This window comes from Vulpes lagopus, chromosome 3 (genome assembly GCF_018345385.1).
Source record: "Vulpes lagopus strain Blue_001 chromosome 3, ASM1834538v1, whole genome shotgun sequence".
Lineage (NCBI taxonomy): Eukaryota > Metazoa > Chordata > Mammalia > Carnivora > Canidae > Vulpes > Vulpes lagopus.
In genome coordinates this window covers 144,630,908-144,643,997 of record NC_054826.1, presented here as the reverse complement: position 1 = coordinate 144,643,997, position 13,090 = coordinate 144,630,908, and the positions used below count along the sequence as shown (strand labels likewise).

At 36.5% G+C, this 13,090-nt stretch overlaps 1 pseudogene; it reads right to left on the bottom strand.

Annotated features, from left to right (window-relative positions):
• The window catches only part of LOC121487147, a 28,540-nt pseudogene extending 23,335 nt beyond the window's left edge, over window positions 1-5,205 (bottom strand).
• Window positions 5,206-13,090: the final 7,885 nt, after the last annotated feature.

The window sequence follows — 13,090 nt, the reverse complement described above, 5'->3', positions numbered from 1 at the left end:
TTCTTTTCAAGGCATAACTCTCATTTGATATAATTCTTTGTTTTCTAGCCCCTGTACATATTCTCTCTCTCTTCCTCCACACCTCATCCACCCCACCCCACCCCACCCACCCCATCTCTCCCCCTCTCTCCCTCTGTCTCCTAGTACTTACAGAGGTTTATCAGGCTTGATGTGAGAGTCCCTTCCCCTTAGTCTCTTTTCTCTGAGCCATTGTGTCTATATAACCTTAGTTGGTTGGACTTTTGATCTGGGACTATTAATCCATTCAGAGTTTTAAAAAATGGCCGAAACAGCCATTCTCTTAATTTGATTCAGTGCCTACAGGCTGAGTTTTAGTTATCCTTTGTCATTGCAAGCATTTCTCAGTTTTATCTTTAACTATTTGAGGTTGAGAAATAGTTGCCTATTTCAATCCCATGAGTTCTCAAATTGGTGGTTCTCTTCTCCCCATTCTTTCTTGCAAACTGGTCTTTTTTCACCTCATATCTTTTTTGTTCTATCTTGTCAAATGCGAGCCAACAGGAATGAATACAAAATATTCTTTTATTTCTCAATCTGCTGTTTAAGCTACAAATTTATTACATGATCTGTTTCCCAAATGAACTGTAGGGAACAGTTTCGTGAACTGTTTTATCACTGCATAACATGGATTGCTATCTTTCCATTCTCTGAAAATGGCTTTCTTGCTACCTGCCATCTGTCTCTTAAATATTTTAGGTTCTTCCTGTGGTAGCACCTCACTTTAGGTAACAATTTCTACCTTCTATCTGTGATGTAGATTTTGCTGCAGTAACAACTCTGAGTTCCCTGGTTCAGAATTATAAAGATTTATTTGTCATTCATGCTACCTGTTTTCACAGTAAATAGACCTATAGCCTACCTCTCAGTAGTCCCAAAGACACGATGCTTACCCTGTGAGATACCTAAGACTTTCCCAAGGTACACAGGAAAGATAAATGTTAAGGACATGTATTCTACATCTTTTTAAATACACACTCTTTAAAGATTGATCTGCCTGAGTATGAGCTTGTGATGGAAGTGTAGATTCTCCTTTCTCACATCCCCTTTCACTTTTTTTCCCCAATCTATAAAAATAAACCTTCCTTACATCCCAAATTCTTCTAGATGCATTTCCCTAGGTATTAAAATTTTCCATGCCATACAGGCGCCTGAGTGGCACAGTCGGTTAAGCCTCTGACTGTTGGCTTCGGCACGGGTCATGATCCCAGGGTCCCCCAGTCAAGCCCCTGGTTGGCTCCCCTCTTAGCAGGGAAGATGCTTCTCTCTCTCCCTCTGCCCTTCCCCCTGCTTGTTCTCTCTCTCAAAATAAATAAATAAAATCTTTAAAAAAAAAAAAAAAAAAAAAGACTGTTCCTCTCCTGCCTTTCCCTTCATGGTCTCTCTCTAAATTAAAGAAATAAATCTTTAAAAAAAAAAAAAGCAAAACTTGGGGATCCCTGGGTGGCTCAGCAGTTTATTGCCCACCTTCAGCCCAGGGCCTGATCCTGGAGATGTGGGAACAAGTCCCGCATCGGGCTCCCTGCATGGAGCCTGCTTCTCCCTCTGCCTGTGTCTCTGCCTCTCTCTCTGTCTGTGCCTCTCATGAATAAATAAATAAAATCTAAAAAAAGAAAAAAGAAAAAAGAAAAGCTTTCACATCATAGGAAGGGAAAATTTGAGTATGGTTGTTAATGTAGAGAGAGTGAATGGGTAGCAAATCCTTTTTTTTTTTTTTTTTAATTTTATTTATTTATTCGAGACACACAGAGAGAGAGAGACAGGCAGAGACACAGGCAGAGGGAGAAGCAGGCTCCATGCACCAGGAGCCCGACGTGGGATTCGATCCCTGGTCTCCAGGATTGCACCCTGGGCCAAAGGCAGGCACCAAACCACTGCGCCACCCAGGGATCCTTTTTTTTTTTTTTCTAAAAATTATTTTTGATGAAGGATTATTATGTGATTTTTTTCCCCTGTAATTTAGAAGTTCAAAAAATCGAGTGGCATTACTCTGACAAAACTCCTGCCATTCCCAACTACTTACTTATGTAAACAGATTTCTCAGTGCTTACCACTATTAAAACAGAAAGCTGGGAATAGAACTGATGCTGAATCCTCTTTCACTATAATAATAAGTTATATTCATCCATGTAAAAAATTAAAATGGCCTATTCAACTCATTAAGAAATGCATTTCCAAAAAATGTGGACTTATATGTTTAATAATTACTTATCAAAATGTGTAATATACTTTCATTGTTTTCATAAGTTTTATACTAATAATGATTGGAATGATAAATATATACATAATTTTTCTTCAACATTTAGAGCCTTATGATCAGAGGAAACAAATGCTTTTTATAATGAAAGTTTACAAGCTTATTTTTGTTGCAAAGAAATATGGAAGACAAGCAATGAAAGAGGTGGCTGGCTGGCTCAGCATGTGAATCTTGGTCTTGAGGTTGTGAGTTCAAGCCCCACATTGGGTGTAGAGATTACTTAAAAATAAATAAACAAACCTAAAAAAACCATTCTTACTATTAGAACATTCTTGCTGAACTATTTAGGAGTAAAGTGTTATGATTTCTGTAACCTATTTTTAAATGGTTCAGAAAAAAATAAACTACACCCATGCAAAGAGAGTATGACAAAATGTTGACACATATTAAGTCAGTTACAGGTAGACGCAAATGGAAGGTATATGGGTTGAATTTTTTTTTTCATTTTTTTGTATATAGGGAGTTTTTCCTAATAAAGTGTTAATAAAAATCATAAATATCTATAGTTATAACCTTCAAATTGAAGGCATTATAGACCTATGTAATAGTTTTCTGCAGGTTAACACCATAGTTGTATGCAGGTGTCACTAATTGCAACTGTATGCCATTTCAGTGGTAAGTAGTTCGACTATACCTATTGAAATAGCTAGATATCATAAATACAGAGAACAAACGGATGGTTGCCAGGATGGGAGAGAGAAGCGGAATAGGGAAAATGGGTAAAGGGGACTGGGGGATATAGGCTTCTACTTATGAAATGAATAAGTCATGGGAATAAGAGGAACAGCATAAGGAATATACTCAATGATACTGTAATAGTGATGTATCGGGACAGACGGTAGCTACACTTGTGGTAAACATGGCATAATATATAAACTTGTTGAATCACTAAGTTATACACCTGGAACTAATATAACACTGTATGTCAACTATGCTCAAATTTTTTAAAAAATGGAAAAAGGAGGGCAGCTGGGTGGCTCAGTGGTTTAGCACTGCCTTCAGCCCAGGGTGTGATCCTGGAGACCCAGGATTGAGTCCCACGTCGGGCTCCCTGCATGGAGCCTGCTTCTCCCTCTACCTGTGTCTCTGCCTTTCTCTCTCTCTCTCATGAATAAATAAAATCTTTAAAAAAATAAAAATGGAAAAAGGAGAAAAAGAAAATACAGCAAAATAATTATTGAAATATATGAGAAAATGTTTAGTTATTTTTAAAAAATTTTTTTGTATTCATGAGAGAGAGAGAGAGAGAGAGGCAGAGACACAGGCAGAGGGAGAAGCAGGCTCCATGCAGGGGGCCTGACGTGGGACTCGATTCCGGGACTCCAGGATCACACCCTGGACTGAAGGCAGGTGCTCAACTGCTGAGCCACCCAGGCATCCCAAGAAAATTTTAAATAATACTTAAAATGGCAATATTAAGATTATTTTGCACTTAAAATGAATAAATTAAGTAAAATTTATAATTCTACCATGATATTGAACAAATGAGATTTTTTCCTTCCTCTCATACATTACATTGTCAAATTTAAAACATTTTTTTAATGATTTTATTTATTTATTCATAGACACAGAGAGAAAGAGGCAGAGACACAGGCAGAGGGAGAAGCAGGCTCCATGCAGGGAGCCCGATGTGGGACTCGATCCTGGGTCCCCAGGATCACACCCCAGGCTGCAGGTGGCGCCAAACTGCTGCGCCACCGGGGCTGCCCTAAATTGTCAAATTTAACATTACAAAGTTATACATTAGAGGCATGTTTATTTTTTTGTGTAAATTATGAAAAAAATGTGTTTTTACATTTAAAATGAACTAGATATTATGTGTCTGGAATATAGTAAACACCCAGTCTCTGTTGAGCTGGTACAATAATGGAAAGAATGCTAGACTAGGGGTTTTCTAATACTGGGTCTGCCCCTATTTAGCAATATGACCTAGAGGAAATCACTCATCTTTTCTAGATCCTACTTTCCTTATTAAAAAAGGAGAGATTTAGATAAGATAGTCTCTATGGTATCTTTAAATATCTAAGCACATAAATATAAACTTCCTTAAAACCTGGGAAAGTTTTAAATTTTATAAAATGTTAGAAATTTGAAAATTTTTACCCTAAAAAGAAAGCTGGGCTTAGTGAAAAATCTTGAGTAATATAATAACGCCTTATAGTTAATCATAGCTGACACTTACATAGTACTTCCCAGCTTACCAATTACTCTCACACATATGATCTCAGACTCTATCTGCAACTCAGACATTGATCATAATGGTCTTGGTATTATATGTAATTTGTGAATTTGCAAGCTGAAATCATCTGACCAAAAGATAAAGATCTGTAGCTAACTAGAGAAAAGGGGGGAATGTGTCATGTATGATAGAAATAACAGCCTGGCTCTCACTCCAGTGTGTGTAGGAAAGATTATTAGAGGTGTATCTATTATTTAACAGAACAGCAGTCTGCAAATGGACACTTAAGTGGTAATAAAAAGTATAAACCTAAAAGCTTTGATTCAGGAAGAAACTATAGGTCAAAATAGCATTTGACCAAAAGGCTTGCCGGAAGGCAGCACAAAGCAGTAGTCAAGCACTTGGATTCTGAAACCGAGCCTACCCACATCAAAATCCTAGCCTGTCCTTTGCTGGCCAAGTGACTTTTTGAAACTTATTTGACTTCTCTGTGACTCACTTTCCTCATTTATAAAATGGGGACAAAAATAACACCTACTTCTTAGAGTTGTTATGCAGATTAAAATAATATTTGTAAAATGTCTGGAATAGTGATTACCCAATAACGTGTTTGTTAAATAAAATTTTCAAATGTAAATACCTTCTCATTCAGCAGCATATTAACAGGAGTATATGCCATTATAAAGTGGGATATATTCCCAGAATGTAAAGATCCTTCAAAATATGAAAACCCATCGTCGTAATATGCCATACTGACAAAACAAAGGGGAAAAAAAAGCATGTGATCATCTCAACTGATGCAGAAAAAAATATTCATCATCACCCTTTCACAATAAATCTAAGAATAGAAGGAAATTACCTCAACATAATGAAAACCATATATGAAAACCCACACCAAATATACTCAGTAGTGAAAGACTGGAAGTTTTTCCTTGAAGATCAAGAACAAGGTAAGCATGCCCCATCCACCACCTCTACTCAAAATAGTACTGGAGATTCTATCCAAGAAAAAGAAATAACAGGCATTCAAATTAAAAAGGAAGAAATAAATTTATCTCTTATAAAGATGATATGATCTTACATGTGGAAACTCTTAAAGATTCCACAAAAAACTGTCAGAACTATGAGGCACCTGAGTCGCTCAGTTGGTTAAATGTCTGCCTTAGGCTCAGATCATGATCCCAGGGCCCTGGGATCAAGCCCTGAGCTGGGCTCCCTGCTCAGTGGAGAACCTGCTTCTCCCTCCCTCTCTGCCACTCCCCCTGCTTGTGCTCTCTTGCTCACTCTCTGTCAAATAAATAAATATTTTAAAAAATCTATCAGAACTATTAAACATAGTAAAGTAGCAAGATACAAAGTCAACACAGAAAAATCAGTTGCATTTCTATACCTAACAACAATCTGAAATGGAAATTAAGAAAGCAATTCATTTTACAATGACATAAAAAAATACTTAGGAATCAGCCAAGGAGGTAAAAGATTTATATAATGAAAATTACAAATCATTGCTGAAAGAATTTAAGAAAAACATAAATAAGCCAAAGATACCCCATGTTGATGGATTGGAAGACTTAATATTGTTAAGCCATCAATACTACCCAAAGTTATTTACAGATTCAATGCAATCCCTAGCAAAGTTTCAATGACTTTTTTTGGAAGTAGAAAAACCTGGGATGCCAGGGTGCCTCAGTCAGTTAAGCAGCTGACTTCAGCTCAGGTCATGATCTTGGGGTCCTGGAATCAAACCCACATCTGGCTCCCCATTCACTGGGGAGTCTGCTTCTCCCTCTCCTCTGCTCCTCCACCACACTTGTACATGTGTTCTTTCTCTCAAGTAAATAAAATCTTTTTAAAAATCTTTTTAAAAAAATAGAAAAAACCTATTTTAAAATTCATATGGATTCTCAATGGACTCTAAATAACCAAAGCAATCCTGAAAAAAAAAACAAAGCTGGATGACTTACACTTCCTAATTTCAAAACTTACTACAAAGCAACAGTAATCAAGACAGTGTGGTAATAGTGTAAAACAGACATCTAGACCAGTGTAATAGAATAGAGTCAAGAAATAAGCCCTAGTATATTCGGACAAATTATTTTTGACAAGGGTGCCAAAACTCTTCAATGGGGGAAGGACAGTCTTTTCAAAAATGGTGCTGGGAATACTGGATATGTAAAAGAATATAAAAGAATGAAAGTGGACACTTACCTAACACCATATACAAAAATTAAGTCAAGATGGAGGAAAGACAAGGGTGCCTGCGTGGCTTAGTCACTGAAGCGTCGGACTGTTGGTTTTGGCTCAGATCATGATCTCAGGGTTGTGGGTTTGAGCCGTCTCTTGGACTCCTACTCACATGGAGTCTGCTTGGAATTCTGTCTCTACCTCTACCGTCTCTTCCCACTTCTTGCATTCTCTCTCTCTTAAATAGATCTTTTTTTTTAAATGGAGGAAAGATATAAATGTAAGACCTAAAACTGTAAAACTTTTAGGAGAAAATATAGGGTTAAAACTTCACAGTATTGGATTTGATACTGATTTGTCGTTGGCTATGACACCAAAGTCAGAGGCAACAAAAGAAAAAGTAGGGCAGCCCCAGTGGCGCAGGAGTTTGCCTGCGTTGCCTGGTTTGTAGCGTTGCCTGCAGCCCAGGGCGTGATCCTGGAGACCCTGGATAGAGTCCCACGTCAGGCTCTCTGCATGGAGCCTGCTTCTCCCTCTGCTTGTGTCTCTGCCTCTCTCTCTCTCTGCATCTCTATGAATAAATAAATAAAATCTTAAAAAAAGAAAAAATAGACAAATTACATTTCATGAAAATTATGACATTTTGCACATCAAAAAACATTATCAACAGAATAAAAAAGCAACCCACAGAATGGGAGAAAATATTTGCAAAACAAATGTACGGTAAGGGATTAACATCCAGAATATATAGAGAACTCCTAAAACTCAACAATAAAAAAACCCTACTTTATTAAAAAATGCACAAAGGACTTGAATAGACATTTCTCCAAAGAAGATCTACGAAAGGCCAATAAACAAATGAAAAGATGTTCAACATCACTAATCATTAGGAAAATGCTAATCAAAAGTATAATGAGAGACCACTTTATACTTTATAGGATGTCTATCATCAAAAAAATCAGAAAATAACAAGTGTTGGAGAGAATGAGGAGAAATTGGAACCATTGTGCACTGTTGATAGGATGTAAAATGATACAACTGCTGTCGAAAGCAGTAGAGTGATTCCTCAAAAAATTAAGCATAGAATTACTACATGATCCAGTAATTTCACTTCTATATAACCAAAAGAATTGAAAGCAGAGACTTGTATACCCATGTTCATAGCCTTATTTACAATAGTTAAAATGTGAACACAACTCAGGTCCCCATCTACAGATAAATGGAAAAGTGAAATATGTTATCTACAAAAAATGGAATATTATTTAGCCTTAAAAAGGAAGGAAATTCTGGCACATGCTATAACATGGGTGGACCCAATGACATTAAGCTAAGTGAAATAAACTAGTCACAAAAAAGACAAACACTGTAAGATTCCACTTATAAGAGGTACTTGGAGTAATCAAAATCATAAGAACAAAAAGCAGAATGGTGGTTCCCAGGGGGAGCCTGGGAGTTTTTGTTCAATGGGTATATTCCCAAAGTGGCCATTTATTTTCCTATTCAATACAGTTTGCCAAATAACCTAACTGTATTTGGAACTCATGTTCTAAAGGTACTTTCTTCCAGATTAGGTCACACTGACCATGTGTTTTAAGGGGTTAGGGTAATTAAGGGACTGGTAAGCAAGTTGACATCAGGATTTTTTGGAGGAGATGGAGGAGGCTTCTCAGAATCAGAGTGTCATCTCTTTTCTTCCCTTAAACTGGTGCAGTTAGATCTATTATGGTGCTAGTAGATATGTTTTTTATTATTAAATTAGATGATCATGATCCTAAGGTCATCTTGGAGGGTTAGCACAGCATCTAAACTGGATCAAGTCAATTGAAAACTGGGTAAGAGGGGCTTGCTTGGAGCTTGTTAGTGAGTCCCTGGGAACAGGTATAGAGTTTGAGTTTCACAGGATGAAGAGTTATATAAATGGATGGTGGCAATGGTTGCACAACATTACAGATATATTTAATACTACTGAAATGTACACTTAAAATGGTTAAGATGCTAAATTTTATGTTATGTGTATTTTACCACAATAAAAATAAATTTGGGGAAAAAAATCTTCCATAAAGGAACTCCAAGCCCAGAGAATATTTTCACATATTGCTTAAAATTTGAGTCCAGAAGACAAACCTCAACTGGGGAACAATAAAAATGTTTTAATTATTCTCCTTGTTTGTTTCCTTTAAAGTTATCTCATAAAAATCCTATAGAAATATCTACTTCAAAAGCTTCAGGAAAAAAAAAAAAAAAAAAAAAAAAAAAAACAAAAGCTTCAGGAGCGGGAATGTCTTGACTACATATTTACTTTATATATTACAGTTCTATTTATTATATGTATATTTTAATATTTACATAGTAAATATTAAAGACAGACAAAATCATTGAAGACAAAATCATCAATATTAAGGAGAGGAACATCACTATAGAAATGTCTATAAACACTGAAAATATAATAAGTAGTAAGAATAGCATTATACCAATAATTTCAACAACTTAGATGAAATATATAAACTACCAAAGCTTCCTCAAAAAGATAATATGAAAAATGTCATAGCTATTAAATTTTTAGTTAAAAACTTTCCTATAAAATTTCTAGGCCCAGGTCGCTTCACAGTTGAAGTCTATCAAAATGTAAAAGTGAAATAATTAAAACTGTATAAAAATTCTTCCAGATAATTGAAGAGGAGGGAATATTTCTTAATTGTATGAGACCAGCATTAACTTGGTACCAAAACCAGACAAAAACAATAGAAGAAAAAAATACATTCTCTTAATATTCGTCATAAATATAAAGGCAAAATGTCTTTAGACAATTTTGGCAAAATAAATCCAATAATGGATACAAAAGATAATACATTATGATTAAAGTAGTTTATCCCAGAAAGTCAGACTGGTGTAACATTTTAAAATCACTCACACACTCACAGATTCATCTTAATAGTTAGAAATCATTTGACAAACCTTACATTCATTCCCCATGAAAACTTCCAGCAAAGTAGGAATAAAAGAGAACCTCCTCAACCTGACAAAGTTCATATAAAAAACCCTGACAGCTAGCCTCATGGTTAATCATAAAAGACTAAGTATTTTCCCTCTAAGATTCCAAACATGGCAAAAGTTGTCCATGCTCAATTTTTAAATTCAACTTTGTATTAAGGCCACAAAAAGAAACAAAAAAAAATTAATTGTAGAAGAAAGTAAACTGTGTTTGTACACAGCATAATCATCTTTGAGAAAATTCTAAGGAACTTAGAATGGCTCAGTTGGTTCAATGGTTCCTAGCTGGCTCATTTGGTAGAGTGTGTGACTCTTGATCTTCGGATTGTAAATTCAAGCTCCACATTGAGCATAAAGATTACTTAAACATTTTTTTAAAACAATTTTTTAAAAGAAAATCGTAAGGAACTATTTTTAAAAAGCTACTATACCTAGGAAGTAAGTTATCATCGAAGCATACAAGGCCAATATAGAAAAAATATAAAAATACTAGCCACAGTAAAGAATCAAAATTTAAAAATCTCTGCCAGTCTTAATAGCCTTAAAAATATATTTAGAATAAGTTTGATGAAAGGTGTTGAAAGCTAATGAGGATAAACATTTCTGAGAAGATATAGCCTACTCATGGATCAGAAGACTCAATATTGTTGTCAATTCTCCCCTAATAGTTTCAATACAATTCCAATAAAAAAGGCCAACAGATTTTTTTTGTAGAAATTGGTACGCTGATTCTAAAATGTATTTGAAAATAAAAAAATTTAAAATAGTCAAAACAACTTTGAAAAAGAACAAACTTAGGGAGGATTTACACTATTTGATTTTCAAACATATAAAGCTACAGTAATCAAGTTGCTATGGTATTGGTGTAAAAATAGACAATAGAACAGAGTAGAGTTTGTAATTAGAGCCAAACATAATATGGTCAATTGATTTTCACAAAGGATTAATGCAATCCACTGGGGAAAGGGAAATCTTTCAAATAAATGATGCTGAAACAATTAGATAGCCCTATGTGACAAAATGAGCTCACACTATACACGTTATACACCATTATTTCACATTATATATACACTATATACAAAAATTAACTCAAATGAATAATAGATTTAAACATAAGAGCTAACACTTCAGGAGTACCTGCGTGGTGCAGTCAGTTAAGCATTGACTCTTGGTTTCAGCTCAGGTCATGATCTCAGAGTCATGAGATCAAGCCCCACATCAGGCTCTGCTCAGCCAGTTGAGTCTGCTTGGGACTCTCCCTTTTGTTTTACCCTTCTACCCTGTTCATGCATTCTCTCTCTCTCTCTCTCTCTCTCAAATAAATAAATAAATAAATAAATAACACTTTAAAACTTCTAAAAGCAAACATAGAGGAAAATATTCATGACTTTGGGTTTGGCAAAGATTTCTTAAATAAGGCACAAAAAGCATAAAGAGAAAAACATATTAATTATTTACCATTACATAAGAATTACTTCCAATCTTAAGGAATTAAAACAATACACATTATGACTTCTGTGGGTCAGGAATCCAGGTATGTCTTAGCTGAGTGTTCTGCTTCAGAATCTCTCATAAGACTACAGTCAAGCTGTCCATCTGGCTGTGGTCTCACCTGAAGGCTTATCTGGGTAAGGATTCACTTTCAAGCTCATATGGTTGTTGGCAGGATTCAGTTTTTTAAGGGTAGTTGAAAAAGTCTTAGTTCCTTGCAGATTATTGGCCAGAAGTCAACCTCAGGCCACATGGACTTCTCAATAGGGCACCTCACATCAGAGGAGCTTGTTTCATCAGAGGAAGAATGAAAGAAAAGCCAAAGAGAGGGTACATGCAAGAAGGAAGTCATGGATTTTTGCAGTAGAATTTTGGAAGTGACATTCCATCACTTTCCCCACAAGCTTTTCATTAGAAATAAATCGCTAGGTCCAGCTCACACTCAAGGGGAGGGAATTACACAAAGGCACAAATGCCAGAACCTGGAGATCATCACAAGCCATTTTAGAAACACAGTATCAGGGGATCCCTGGGTGGCTCAGCGGTTTCGCGCCTGCCTTTGGCACAGGGTGCGATCCTCAAGACCCGGCATCGAGTCCTGCGTCGGGCTTCCGGCATGGAGTCTGCCTCTCTCTCTATGTCTATCATAAATAAATAAATTAAAAAAAAAAAAACTGACTACCACAAACAACAAATTGGATCTCATAAAAATTAAGAACTTTTGCACTACAAGAGACACTCTTATGGACTGGGAAAAATTTGCAAAACATATATCCAATAAAGGATTGGTGTCTAAAATATATAAAATTCATACAACTCAATAAGAAGATAAACCAAACTTTTAAAATAGGCAAGAGAGGGCAGCCCTGGTGGCGCAGCGGTTTAGCGCCGCCTGCGGCCCAGGGCGTGATCTGGAGACCCTGGATCGAGTCCCACGTCGGGCTGTCTGCATGGAGCCTGCTTGTGTCTCTGCCTCTCTCTCTCTTTCTCTCCCTGCATCTCTATGAATAAATAAATAAAATCTTTAAAAAAAATAAATAAAAAATAAAAATAAAATAGGCAAGAGAGATCTAAATAGTTACTTCACCAAAGAAGGTATATGGATGGCAAGTAAGTACATGACATAAAGCTCAACATCATTCTGTTCATCAGGGAAATGCAAACTTAAAATGCAATGTGATACCACCATATACCCATTAGAATATTAAAATTAGGGGCATCTGGGTGGCCCACCAGTTGAGCATCTGCCTTTGGCTCCAGGTATGATCCCAAATTCCGGGATTGGGTCCCGCATCAGGCTCCCTGCATGGAGCCTGCTTCTCCTCCCTCTTCTTATATCTCCACCCCTCTCTCTGTGTCTCTCAGGAATAAATAAAATCTTTAAAAAAAAAAAAAAAAAGAGGGCAGCCCTGGTGGCTCGGAGGGTTAGCCCCGCCTTCAGCCCCCAGTGTGATCCTGGAGTCCAGGGATCGAGTCCCACATCGGGCTCCCTGCATGGAGCCTGCTTCTCCCTCTGCCTGTGTCTCTGCCTCTCTCTCTCTCTCGAATAAGTAAATAAAATCTTAACAACAACAAAAAAATGTTAAAATGAGGAAGACCAATAATACTAGGTATCATGAATACCTGAAGCACCTGGAACTCTCATACACTGCTAGTGGGAACTTAAAATGGTACAATCTCTTTTGAAAACAATTGAGAATTTCTCCAAAAGTTTATCATAGGCCTACTATATTACCTAGCAGTTACATTCTATTACATTACTTCTATTACTGCTGTAACAATTTATCTCCAAGTCAGTGACCTAAAACTATATACATTTATTATCTTACAATCTTGGAGATCAAAAGTCCAAAGTCACTCTCAAGGTGTTGGCAGGGCTGGTTCCTTCTGAAGGTTTCAAGGGAGAATTAGTTTCTTTGCCTTCTAGCTTCTTGAGGCTGCCTGCATTGGCTCAAGACCCCATCCTCCAT